Genomic DNA, 14,801 nt, shown 5'->3' with positions numbered 1-14,801 from the left:
TTCTTTTACAGGTATATTGTCATTGTTTAACCCATGTTAAATATAGTCAGAGAATTTACTAAGCACAAAAGGAAAGCTAATCAATGACAACTTCTCGTTTCAGGTCTCCCTCCTCGCAGTACCCTCCCTAATTCCCTTCCCCCCGTCTAGCCACTTTGATACTCAATGCAGATACGCTTGAGTCAAGTCTGCTAGAATGTGGGATTCTTGAATGTACTGCTACTGAGGAACCCAATGGAATTTTACCAGTTCTGACATACATCAGGTGTCCCTTACTCCAGAGATTCAAAAGCATATCCAGGTCTGTATTTCATTACTTTTGCTAAACAACAGCCAATAATAAGACTTCTTGCTAATGCTTACAACACACTACCTAATTTTATTCATTTTTATGCTGACAGCATTGAATGAAATATATCTTTTTTTTAAAACTCAAGTTTAACTGTTTTTCCTTTCAAAAATTATCTCATTGAGCTCCAGCTTTCTCCTGACAACTAATGTTCCTTCACTTCAAAATGCTTAGAGCATGGATTGTGGGCCACAGCTAGTTGGGTTAAGATGTTGCAAAAAAAGAGAGGTATTGAAAGGGATTGGGTTTGCCAAATGTTCAGATGACTTGGTTTGGTCAGAGAGGGGTAAAGTTCCATCAGTTGCTGGCTTTGGTTGAAACCATTGTGGATTCTCAAGCTCCTCTCCTCATGATTGTGCGCTGTGATGGAAATGGCCTAGGCACATTGACTGGGGTAGGGCTGGAATCCTTTTTTTTTTTTTTATTTATTTCAAATCATTTTTATTGAGGTAAGAAAACAAAAGCAAAAGACATTACATTAAATCTTCCAGCAAAAAGTGAATTGTTACAGATGTTGTCAGACCAATACAGAAACTACAAATGATAAAAATATCCTAATGAAAGAAACCTTTGCACAACTGATGTCACTTTTCCCTCACACTGTCTTGGTGTAATGGAATAGATGCCAAAATCAGAAATGGAAGTGGTCAAATCCATTCTATCCACAGATTGACAAAGCGAGGAAACATGTTAGTAAAACTGTTTCTGTATTCCTTAGAGACCATCCCATGGGCTGTATCTGAAACAACAATCTGCGTTTTGACATGCATAGAATGTATAGAAATGAGGGAGTGCACTTTACAGATGAAGGCAACATGGTGTTTCTAACTTACCTAAAACTCTGCCTTCGGTTTTATGTGTCACAGCCATATATACGCAACAAATGCAACAGCTCTTATTGGAGCCATCCTAGCACCCAAAATATTTTATGTTTTTTTCTAAAGGGTTTTTTTTGTTAGTTTTTGATAATCTTCACAATGACATTGTGATCCCTGCGGACACATCGCGGAAATGGAAATAAAGGCAGACATTCAATGACCACCAACACTACTAAAAATAGCATGTACAAAAATCCATTCTCAACTGCATGATTCCATTATTAAAGCTTGGTAAATTAGATGAAATTCAGTCTTCTGCTGCGGTGATTGTACTAGTGCAGGACTATTGTGCCAGTATTAAATAACTGCATCGGTACTGGATGTATGATAGGTTTACTGCTATGGTACTCTCTACATAATTAGAAGAGTGCATGAATAGTGCCTGAGTGTTTCATGAGTGCACACATGTGCCTCAGTATTTCATATGACTGCATGGGTTGTAAGTGGGTGTTTAGATGGCTGCATAGGTTCTGCACAAATGTTATAATGATTACATAGCTACAGCCTTATTAATTGCATAAGCAAATAGATAGTACCTAGGTGATTAGATTAATCTATTAGTAGTGCCTGCATAGTTCAATGACTATATAATTTCTGCCTGCCTGATTGAATGCATGGTTAGTATCTGAGAAATTGAATAACTTCATGGATAGTAAATCCCTGACTTGATGACTGCCTGAGTAGTGGATGGGTGATAGCAAGAGTGTCTGGATACTGTCTGACTGACTGTAAAAGTACCTTCATTGCTGTTATATACATAACAGTTGTCTCTATATCTCTGACTCATTTGTTATCTCCTTCCATCAGTATCAAACTACCTGTTTTACTGTATATGTGTTTTTTTGTTAGTTGTGTGAGTGAAATATTGGTATCACACTTGTATATAATTGCATACATGGCTCTCTAAAAACATACATTGCTTTGTTACTGAGCGAGCACATGCCTCAGTAAGTTTCTAAAATGGAAAACAACATTTTGAATTCTTTCAAAGCACAAAACCTTTTGCAATTAGCATACCTACATCTTTTCTCAAATACCTCTGCTTCTAAAACATATATTCAGCATATCTCCCAAAAAACTTACACTCGAAATGAAGCTAGCACAAGAACTCTTGAGGCATTCTGCATTATTAATCCTCCTCAATTTAAAAAAAAAAACATGTTTAAATTAAAACACTAGCCTCAATATAACATACATTTTCATCAACCTTATTGAACATATAAGTGTTTAAATCAATTCTGTCCACAGATTGCCAAAGCCAGAAATATTTTTAATAAAACCGCTTCTACAATCCTCAGAGACCATCACATGGGCTTTATTTATAACAACAATCTGCGTTTTGACATGCATGGAATTTATAGAAATGATGGAGTGCACTTTACAGATGAAGGCACTAGGGTGTTTCTAACTAACCTGAAACTCTGCATCTGGTCTTATGTGTCACAGACATATACACACAACCAACGCAACTGCTCTCATCAGAACCACGCTAGTGCCCGAAATATTTGAAGTTTTTTTCTAAAGGGTTTTTTCTTTAGTTTTTGACAATCTAATCGATGATGTTGCAATCCCCGCGGACAGGTAGAAAAAATGGAAACAAAAGCAGAGTTTTAATACCCACCAACACATCCAAAAATAATATCTAAATAATCCATTCTGAACATCAGCCTACAGATATTACTATATACGCACTGCCACGAGGGAAATGTGGATCTATGGTGACTTTGTATTGAGGTTGCCGATGGAGCGGTGAGGTCCCCTGTTTGTTGGATTACATATGCAGTGTTTTCGGGAGTTGCAGTTAAGAATGTACTCACTACTGGGGATTGTGTTGAAGTTCTTGGACGGCAGCAACACCCACTGGGGTTTTAATTTTTTGTTGCAGAACTTCAATTTCCATAAGACTCTTTGGTAAACGCCCATCGGGGCGGGGGCGGGATGTTGGTGAACTTGAATAACTGCTCTGCAAAGCTGTGGCTGCTCCATTTGTGATCTGCCTATGATTAAGAACAAGGATGTTCGAAACGCATCAGATAGCTTCCCAGAGAGGATTTGAGCTGTGAGCCTATGTAACCTGCCAAGTCCTCAATAAAGTGGTCAACTTACCGCGTGTGCGGTCTCATGCAGGGCAACTCTTTTTTTCTACTTATAGTGGCTGGGCTCAGCCACGAGACCGCACTGCCACGGGGAAAATGTGGTTCTATGGTGACTTTGTAATGAGGTTGCAGATGAAGCGGTGAGGTCCCCTGTTTGTTGAATTACATGGGTAGTGTTTCTGGGACTTGCAGTTAAGAATTTACTCACTACTGGAGATTGTGTTGAAATTTCATGGAAGACAGCAACACCCCCTGGGGTTTTAATTTTTTTGTTGCAGAACTTCAATTCCCATAAGGCTCTTTGGTAAACGCCCATGGGGGCAGGATGTTGGTGAACTTGAATAACTGCTCTGCAACGCTGTTGCTGCTCAATTTGTGATGTGCCTATGATTAGGAACAAGGATGTTCGAAACACGTCAGGTGGCTCCCCAGAGAGGATTCGAGCTGTAAGCCTGTTTAACCAGCCAAGTCCTCAATAATGTGGTCAATTCACTGTGTGTGCGGTCTCATGAAGAGCAACTCTTTCTTTCTACTTATAGCGGCTGGGCTCAGCCGCAAGACCGCACTGCCACGAGAGAAATGTGGATCTATGGCGACTTTGTAATGAGGTTGCCGATGGAGCGGTGAGGTCCCCTGTTTGTTGGATTTCATGGGCAGTGTTTTCGGGACTTGCAGTTAAGAATTTACTCACTACTGGGGATTGTGTTGAAATTTTTGGAAGACAGCAGCACCCACTGGGGTTTTAATTTTTTGTTGCAGAACTTCAATTCCCATAAGGCTCTTTGGTAAATGCCCATGGGGGCGGGATGTTGGTGAACTTGAATAACTGCTCTGCAAAGCTGTGGCTGCTCCATTTGTGATCTGCCTATGAATAAGAACAAGGATGTTCGAAACACATCAGGCAGCTTCCCAGAGAGGATTTGAGCTGTGATCCTATGTAACCTGCCAAGTCCTCAATAAAGTGGTCAACTTACCGTGTGTGCGGTCTCATGCAGGGCAACTCTTTTTTTCTACATATAGCGGAGACCGCACTGCCACGGGGGAAATGTGGTTCTATGCGACTTTGTAATGAGGTTGCCGATAGAGCGGTGAGGTCCCCTGCTTGTTGGTCTACATAGGCAGTGTTTCTGGGACTAGCAGTTAAGAATTTACTTACTACTGGGGATTGTGTTGAAATTCTTGGAAGACAGCAACACCTACTGGGGTTTTAATTTCTCATTGCAGAACTTCATTTCCCATAAGGCTCTTTGGTAAATCCCCATGGGGACGGGATGTTGGTGAACTGAATACCTGCTCTGCAACCCTGTGGCTGCTCCATTTGTGATGTGCCTGTGATTAAGAAGAAGGATGTTCAAAAATTGTCAGGCGGCTCCCCAGATAGGATTTGAGCTGTGAGCCTGTGTAACCTGCCAAGTCCTCAATAAAGTGGTCATCTTACCGCGTGTGCGGTATCAAGTAGAGCAGCTCTTTCTTTCTACTTATAGCGGCTGGGCTCAGCCGCGAGACCTCACTGCCACGAGGGAAATGTGGATCTATGGCGACTTTGTAATGAGGTTGCAGATGAAGCGGTGAGGTCCCCTGTTTGTTGAATTACATGGGTAGTGTTTCCGGGACTTGCAGTTAAGAATTTACTCACTACTGGGGATTGTGTTGAAATTCTTGGAAGACAGCAACACCCCCTGGGGTTTTAATTTTTTGTTGCAGAACTTCAATTCCCATAAGGCTCTTTGGTAAACGCCCATGGGGGCAGGATGTTGGTGAACTTGAATAACTGCTCTGCAACGCTGTGGCTGCTCAATTTGTGATGTGCCTATGATTAGGAACAAGGATGTTCGAAACACGTCAGGTGGCTCCCCAGAGAGGATTCGAGCTGTAAGCCTGTTTAACCAGCCAAGTCCTCAATAATGTGGTCAATTCACTGTGTGTGCGTTCTCATGAAGAGCAACTCTTTCTTTCTACTTATAGCGGCTGGGCTCAGCCGCAAGACCGCACTGCCACGAGAGAAATGTGGATCTATGGCGACTTTGTAATGAGGTTGCCGATGGAGAGGTGAGGTTCCCAGATTGTTGGATTTCATGGGCAGTGTTTTCGGGACTTGCAGTTAAGAATTTACTCACTACTGGGGATTGTGTTGAAATTCTTGGAAGACAGCAACACCCACTGGGGTTTAAATTTTTTGTTGCAGAACTTCAATTCCCATAAGGCTCTTTGGTAAACGCCCATGGGGGCGGGATGTTGGTGAACTTGAATAACTGCTCTGCAACGCTGTGGCTGCTCCATTTGTGATGTGCCTATGATTAAGAATAAGAATATTCAAAACGAATCAGGCGGCTCCCCAGAGAGGATTCGAGCTGTGAGCCTATGTAACCTGCCAAGTCCTCAATAAAGTGGTCAACTTACCATGTGTGCGGTCTTATGCGGAGCAACTCTTTCTTTCTACTTATAGTGGCTGGGCTCAGCCACGAGACCACACTGCCACAGGGGAAATGTGGTTCTATGGCGACTTTGCAATGAGGTTGCCGAACCAGCACCCAATCTCCAGGACTCAAGTAGTGACACTTGAAGCTGGAACCGCAGCAGCCTGAACCTGCTGAGACACAGAATGGACTACGTCATCAAGTTCCTTGCAATAATCAAGGAACAGATCATCTGTGATATTTATTAAGGCTATGGATGGCACTGCTGGTAGTCTCATAGCCCTCCCCATCAATACTTCATGAGGTGAAAGACCTGTTCTCCAATCTGGAGTACTACGGATACTCATCAACACCAAGGGCAGGGCGTCAGTCCATTTCAGAGACGTAGACGAACACACCTTTGCCATTTGAGCTTTCAAAGTCCCATTTACTTGCTCCACTATCCCAGAAGCCTCTGGATGGTAACTCTAATGGAGTCTCTGGTCAACATCCAGTGCTGTGCAAATCATCTTCATGATTTCACTGTAGAAGTGCGTTCCTCTATCTTTTTCCAAAGAGGTCGGAATTCCAAATCTAAGTATTAGTTCCCTCAACAGTAACTTAGCTACAGTGAGTGTGTCACACCTTCGTGTTGGGTAAGCCTCCACCCACCTTGAGAACACACACACCACAACCAAAATGTACCTGAGCCTATTACACATAGGCATCTCAATGAAGTCCAACTGCATCCTGTTGAAAGGTCCTCCTCACCTTCCAATATGACCCATCGTAACCACAGCCCTTTTCCCCACATTCATTTGTTGACAGGTAACACACCTCCGACACACAGCCTCAGCCACTGCACAAAATCTCGGATTGTACCACAATTGTCTGAACACTCGCATCATCGCATCTCTTCCCAGATGCACCGCACCATGAATCTGTCTTGCCATTGAGTTCAACAACTCATCTGGTAAGACTGCTCTCCCATCACTTGAAACCCAAATGTCGACATCTCCTTTCACACATCCTGACTTGATCCACACTCTTTTCTCCTGTTCTGAAACCTGTACCTGCAGTCACTTTAGTTCATCCCAAGTATCTGCCATGGCCAACATCATGTTGAACTCGGTTCTTTCTTGGCTCCCTTCTACGTGTCTCTCAGTAAAATTGCAACCTTGCTTGGCACAGAAACGCGCAACTTCATCGGCGTATCTGTTTCCAAGTGAGACAAAATCCGTTCCCTTCCCATGAGCTGTACACTTGACAACAGCAATCTCCATAAGGCACTGCAAGGCTTCTAAAAGCAGCCTCATGAACTCCCCATTTCTAAGGGGTGATCCTGAGAATGTCATGTAATCTCTCTGTGACCATAACTGTCCAAAGTCATGAACCACACAAAAACCGTACTGGCTGTCAGTATAAATGGTAATTCAAATTTGGTCAGCTGCCAAACAGGCACAGGTCAAAGCAATGATTTCAGCTACCTGAGTATACTCCTTCCAGGCAAGCAGCTTCAATCACCCCAGTGATGGTACATACAGGAAATGCTGCTCTCAATTGACCAACACTGTCTCTTATGCATGAACCATCAACAAAGAAAATCTCATCAGGATCAGACAATGGTTCGTCAACAATGTCAGGTCTCGGCTTGGTGCAAAGTTCAGTCACATCAAGACACTCATGATCCGCACAATCTTCATCAAGAGTGTTTGGTAACAGCATCAAAGTAGCAGGATTCAAAACAGAACACCTTCTAAGGGTCACATTCTCCGCAGCAAGAATACTTGCTTGTAGCGTGTGAGCCTACTGTTGGTCAGGTGCTGTGTCTTTGTCCTAGTCATCAACAACTCAACAGAATGCGGTACGTATACAAACAGAGAATGACCTATGACAATACTTTCACATCTTTCGATGCTGACACCTGTTGCAGCAACGGATTTGAGACATCCAGGCAACGCAGAAGCTAATGGATCTAAAGTAGCTGAGAAATAGGCAACTGGTCTATGGACACCTCCATGATCTTGAGTTAAGACTGATAATGCACAACCTTATTGTTCACAACAGAATAATGAAAGAGGCTTATTGTAGTCAGGCATCCCCAGTGCCGAAGCACGACAAAGGTCCTCTTGCAACTCCAAGAACGCCTTCATACAGTCATTGTCCCACGGTACCTGATCACTCACATCCTTGCGCGTCAGTCTCTGGAAAGGCTTTGCCTTCAACAAGAAGTTGGGAATCCACCGGCGGCAGCAACCAACCATCCCTAGGAACATCCTGACTCCCCTCTGAGTGTAGGGCACGATCATATTCATGATTGCCTCAATCTTATCAGGTGACACCTTCCGCTTGCCTTTTTCTATCCGATGAAATAAATACAGGAACCTCACTCAGGCAAAATTGCAATTTATTTGGGGACACCTTGTGACCATTCTCTGCCAAATGATTCAACAAGCAATGGTGTCAACCCTGCACACATCTTCAGTTCTTGACGTGGCAAGGAGATCGTCCTGCACCAGAACAGAGTTCTCTGGCATTACTAGACTCTCAAAGTTCTTTTTCAAGATCTGTGGACTCTCGGTGTACCCCTGAGGAATAAAGCAACATGTTGACACACGGTTTTCCAGTTTGAACGCAAAAAGAAATTGGCTCTCTTCATGTAAAGGTATCGAAAAGAATGCTTGGCAAAGATCAATCACAGTGAACCACTCTGCTTCACATGGGATTTGAAACAATATCACTGATGGATCCGGTACCACTGGACAACATGGAACAACTATATTGTTGATTTTACGAAGGTCTTGGACGATCCTAAATTTCCCACTCGGTTTCTGCAATCCCATAATAGGCGAGTTGCATGAACTGCCCATTATCTCCTTCAGGATACCCTGCTTAATCATAGAATAAATTACAGCTTTTATCCCTGCAATCGTTTCTGGCGTCAAGTTATACTGGGGTGTTCTGGGGAACTCAACATTTTGCTTGACCTGAATATTGACTGGCTCTACTCCCTTGATGAAGCCTATGTCTTCCCCTTAAAAGTCCCACGCCGTCTGTGAGACTAAATCTCTCAAATCAAGTGGACGCTCTTCCACTGTCACCGCAGGATACAATTCTATGCACAAATGCTGATTTGCAACTTTAAAGGTATCATCGTCTTCATTGGTTTGCATCTCCACTCCCAGAGGGGTGCAATAGATTGTACAATTGAGCTTGCACAAAAGATCTCTTCCTAACAAGCAGACAGGACTTGAATCACACACTACAAATTGATGTCGATCCTGGAAGGTCCCTATTTTTACAGGAATCGATTCAGTCAACAAATTTGTCATCTTCCTATTTGCAACACCTACAACTTGGATTGATTGTCCTGAGAGAGGTAGGTTGGGAACTACTGCAAATCTCACAGTAGAGCGGGTAGCACCAGTGTCAACCAAAAAGGTGGTAGGGTGACTATCAACGTCAGCTTCTACAAAAGGTCGCCTCTGGTCTACCTCCAAGACTGCCCCAAGAGTGCAGTCGTCCTCCCCTCTCAGGCACCGTCATGCCAACAAGTCCAGGTAACATTCATCTCGACCTTCAAAAAGAGGCATTTGTTGATACATCTGAGTCCATTGCGAGATCCTCGGAGGCTGGGGAACCTGTACCTGGGGAGGTAGCGCCCCCCTTTTCATCGATCTCAGCTATATCGCAGTGGTTGTCACTTCAGGCACATGTACTACTTCTCCTTCCTGCTGTAGCTGATTCATTGGGTTCAAGTGACACTTGCGTCTCCAATGTCCAATCTGGTGACAAAGGTGACAAGCGGTGGTCTTTTTCAGCGTTGCCAAGCCTACCTTTACCATTGGATCCTCTGCATTTCCTTTCCCTTTATTTTGGCCATTGTGTTTCCTTCCTAGCCTTCCCCCAGCTGACTGTGCCTGAGCTCCTTTGTCTGCTGCTTGCATCTGAACTAGCATCAGTTTGTCCTTAAGTTTCCTATGTTTCGAATCCACCTCATCACTACAATACCTAGCATATCGTAGTATCTCATCTATCGGTTTGTTCTGCAAACAAATCAAATGCTGTTGGATCATGGGAAAAATCTCAGGTTTCAGCCCTAAGACAAACTTAGAAACAAACTGTCCCATGTCCTGGGGTTTCATCGTATTCAACCCACTATATTGCTTAAAGACTCTCAAAAGCCTTTCATAATATTCATGCACTGTCTTCTTTGGCTCCTGAACAGTCCGCTCTATCTTCACCCAGTCAATATCCTGTGGAGACACATTGGATTTCAGCCATGTAATCGCTTGCTCATACTTTTTCATCACAATCGGTGAAGGACCATTCGTGACAGCATCCCTGTCCGGTTCTGAAGTAGGCCACTCAATCGTAACTTTACAAGCTGCCCACAGATCACTTGGAACCACAATGTCAAACAATGTACTCAGGTCAATCCACAGCACTTTCGAAATCTTGAAAAACTGCTCAACCTCCTTGTACCATTCAACTGGGCTCTCCCTCAATTTAGGGAAGTCATTTGTGAATACTGTCAAATCACCTCTACTCCAAGGTACATACACCTCACTAGACACCTCTCGTAAAGGGTAATTTCCTATTCCTGAGGTTCCCATCCCGGAGGAGGTACCTCAGCCACACTCCTCTTGGTGCTATTTTTCTTTGACCATCTTTCCTCCCACTTGTCAAGTCTATTCCATGCTTGTATCCCTATAATCAATTCCCGTATGTGAGTCTTAAGCCCAATGACCCTCTTTTTGTTCAAATCTTGGTCTGTATATTGTAACCTGTGGTTACCCTGTAACATCTTCGTTTTGGACAGATCCACCTCATATCTGTTTGCCAATTCAGTTAGTTTCTCATGTGCCAACCATGCTTTTCGAGTCACATCCTTTGCCACAAACAGCAATTCATCTGGGTCATAAAGTTCCACCCTCTCCAAAGGCAGATTTCCCTCAACTATCTCATCCACCTCTGATTTTAACCGCATCACATCTAACTTCTTTGTTTTTATCACTGCTTTTAAGGTACTTTGACTAGATGTGCCACTCAACTCTCTACAATCCCTTTCCTGCTCTCTACACCTACTCACTTCTGGGGTACCTCTAAAAGGCATCCTGTTACCTGCATTCCCATGGTCCCAATCTTCCCTTGCCCTGTCACTCTGATTCCCTTCAGATGAATCCCATTCTCTTAAGTCTGATCTTAACTCAGCAAAGGACTTGGGTCTCAGCCCTCTCAGATCCATGGGTCCCCTAGACGAGTCGGCCGTAGCTGCCAATGGGGTACTCGATTCCACGGGTCTCGGCATGGGAATCAATCCACTCACCATATTACTCCCTCCCAGATTAGATCTCCCTTCCGTTCCTGTCTAAGATAGACCTCCACTTCTCCCCTGTTCTGGATCGTACACTGACACTATGGGACCAATGGTAACAGGCACTGTAAGAGCATCTGGTAATCTCTGAGAGTCTGCACTTTCTGGATTCTGCATCCCCATTCCTCCTGTCGAGAGCTTCCCCACTAGTACCGCACTCGGTGGAGCCTGAGATTCTCTGGATTTCTTTGGTGGGGCTGATCTTTCCCCCTCTGGGTTGTATGGAGGCAGTCTCTCAGACAGCAGCCTTTCTACCAAACTGTCATCTGCATCACTGTCGTCCTCCTCTTCTATTATCTTCTGGGTATTCCCTTCCTTGACTAAAAGTGGGTACAACTTATCCCCCTCAATCGTCTGTACTCTCCATCTTTTCTCCAGTGCATCCCACCTCACACCTTGGAATGCCCTAACCAACCTTTTCACTCTTTCCTGTCTTCTGTCTCTGTTCCTTTTGTGTGCCGCCCTAATCCAGTCATGCAATGCCTCAAACTGTGTGGGTTTAGGTAGAGGTCGCAAAGAAGCCATAATCGTTTTCAACTGATATAGCACTTCCAATCTAAAAGTTCCATACCGGGGAAAGGTCAACTCCTCATTTCCTTATGTCATTTTACACCAATTCTCAAGCCATGGTATAGTGTGCAAACCCACATTGGTAGCCATATAATGAGCTGGTGTGTCCTTAGGTGGAGTCTCTTCTCCCCCACGAGTAGCCACCTTCTTTTCTCTTCCAAACAGATCTTGCAACCATCTAAAACATTTCATGATGAAACAAACACTTTCGCATCGCTCTTTGCTTCCTGATGACAATCCACCAATACCAGCGCGGCTTCACATCAACTGTCCTTTCGCAGCGCGGCACCTTCTGATGTCACTTTCCTCCACTCGCAGCAATTCCCCTCCTTTACAATTCGTCTCTTACCCACTCACACGTCCCATTCCTGCACTGAAATAACTACTTGTACGTCCAAGCAATTACTTCTCTGACTGTACGACCACAGTCTCGTGTAATTGTCTACCTCAACTGACGATTGTCTGTCTATGAAACAACCGTACAATCAACTCAACAGGTTACAATCGCTCAATGTTCCACATACAGCAACCCATGACCAGTGTCAGTTACTACTCACTCTCTCATAAATTCGCTCCCCCTATCTCGGTCCAGGCAGTCGATGGTACCTCACGACTCCCTTCACAATGGTCGACAATTACTATGGGTGTCTGCCACACCCCAACCGCTTAAGCTACTCGTCGAGCGTAAGACTTTTCCGGGCTGCGCGCACTCACAGCCTGATCTCGCAATCACACAACAGTCACTACAACTCCGCAAGACATGCTAACAATAACACCGCAACCTAACAACACATAACCCTATTCATACTCACTCTCCGTCGATTTCCATGAAACGCCGTCTTCCGCTGGCACTCCGCTGGGCAATCATCACCTGAATTCTATGGGGCTCAGGAATTCTTATCCTAATCTAGAACTCCGGATTTCCTAAAGACAGTCTCCCCCTACTCTAGAGACCATCCTCTGTGGCTACCAACTGACAGGGGTGGATTGTAACTCAGATTTTCTCTTACCAGTCTTTAGAATCCCTGGTCAAATTAATTGTTTCTTTGTCTGCTAAGAAGTTTAAAGGGGAGAACGCCAAAGACCATAATAACTTCATAAACCAAGTCAATTCAAGTTTAAAGGGCCCCTGACTACAGAGTAAAGTTTAAATATGTATTACAAAGCCAGAAATAACTGAACATACAAACACCTCAGCAAGAGGTTACGAAAGTAAACGGGCACTAATACAAACATAATTCTACGCAAGAGTCTCAGACAACTCAATATGAAGATTAGCGTAAGATCCAAAAGCATCAGGCAAATCATAACAGTCCCTGCTTGAAGCTTTGACTGCATTTACCCAGAAAGGAAAGAAATGTTAGTCGGTCCATATACTAACTCTAAGGTGACATCCCACTTAGCATTCCTACCCAGGCAAGAGGGAAAAAGTTGTCAGCAGTGAAGACTTCCTAAGAAGTACACTCACTTCCATGGGTAAGTAGCCTAAGCTACAGAGATCGTTCTAAGATGCTCGTTCTTACATCCCATCTGTTCAAAGGCTACTCTAAGACTGCAATCCACCCTCGGGGTACTGTCCCTAAAACAAAATCCCCAAAACAGTAAACACGCCCTAAACACACCCCTTCAGGCAGGTCCTCTCTCCTGGGTTTTTCCAACGAAACTTCAACTTCATCCACAATCTGTCGGTGTGTCCTATGGTCCCAGGCATCCTTCTCCGCCAAATGTATCATTCCACATTCTTCTCACTCCCATGATTCTCAACTCTACTATCCTAACTCCTAAAACAAAGAGTTATTCTTCTTAACGAGGCATGTGTCCTTGCACCTGCAACAGAAAGCCTGTGAGAAAGCAACCTTGCATGCACACAAACCTACAATTCAAACTTAACTGAGAAAAGGAGCCTTCCCAAGGAAAATACATTTCAGGCCTACAGTAAATAGTCAAACTAAGAAATCACCTCTACAGGCGTTTTCATATTACCAGGCCTTTAAACATTTATATTAATTTCTAACACCACATCGTTAGCATTAAATTCAAAGTCATTCAAAAGCATTGCATTCTTTTCATGAATACGCAAACCTACTCGTGCAACTTTTAACATGGGGCACGTTTAATCCTAATGCACTATTTCAAACGTGAAGCGTTATGAATTGCATTACTTAAGGCCTATTCTTGGTTAAACACTACATTAGTCTGCAAATAGTATGAATACTCCTAAGCCTTCTAACCTATATTGATTAATCACGACATTTCTAATAATCACACATTAGTAAGGTCCTCTAAATATGCGTGTGCTAACTACCCATGATTATGATGCACCCCTACAATTTCCAGACTAACGTGTCGCTCTATCAACCCCCTCCACACCCAAGCCTAGGTCCACACATGACATGCCCCAACAGGACTGATTATAAAGAATTCTGCCTGCGTCACAGCACAAAGCTGAACATTTTTACTGGAGTCACAAAAAAATATAGGTTGGCCTGGTCCCTGTAGTCACCCCCGGTGACCCCCGGTGACGACGGCCATGGGAATGTGTAGCGCAAGAAAAAAAACACAGTGACTGAATAAACTTGAAATATCAGACATTTCCGAGCAGCTGTCACAATTTCTGTCACAGCCCACTTATGTTTTTTGTCATGGATGAGGGTATGTATGTCTTGCATATTTGTGGCTTTCCTGATTCGTCTTATGGGAAGTGACGCCCTCGGGGTGTATTGCTTAAAAGGAATGTCTCGCATGCTGGTAATGAGACGATTAGAAGCAGGTGGTGCCTCTGGGACATCTTCACAGGTACTGAACAACGTGTCTTTACTTCTCTGTGCCTCGGGTGTGAACTTGTAGGGACCATCCCAGCAATAACAGGGAAGCACGGGACTAGAAAGGCCATCTCTGTGTGTCTGAATAGGTCTCTTGAAATGCTCTGAGCAGGCAAACGCACTATGTACATGGCTCCGCGAAATTGCGGCCATTATTGTACTCGGGGAGGGGGCGTGGAACTTTAGGTAAAGCCATTCGAGGAAATAGAGTGAACTCCATAAGGGGAAAGACTTTCTTTTGCTCAGTTCTTTGTTTTTTTATGCATAAAAATTGCATCGATCGAGGAGGGCACGCTGGTTGGTGCTTGGAAGG

General features: G+C 43.8%; 1 protein-coding gene across 1 annotated transcript in view; it reads left to right on the top strand.

Moving 5' to 3' along the window:
- Positions 1–225: 225 nt before the first annotated feature.
- Positions 226–14,801, top strand: part of LOC147701415 (myeloperoxidase-like) — a 333,004-nt gene continuing 318,428 nt past the window's right edge. The window contains exon 1 of the mRNA XM_086930102.1: positions 226–301. The gene's annotated coding sequence lies outside the window, so the exon portion shown is untranslated. The remainder of the gene's footprint in view (positions 302–14,801) is intronic.

This window comes from Lissotriton vulgaris, chromosome 7 (genome assembly GCF_964263255.1).
Source record: "Lissotriton vulgaris chromosome 7, aLisVul1.2, whole genome shotgun sequence".
NCBI lineage: Eukaryota > Metazoa > Chordata > Amphibia > Caudata > Salamandridae > Lissotriton > Lissotriton vulgaris.
The sequence above is the reverse complement of the archived record's forward strand: the minus strand, read 5'-3'. Positions and strand labels throughout refer to the sequence as shown.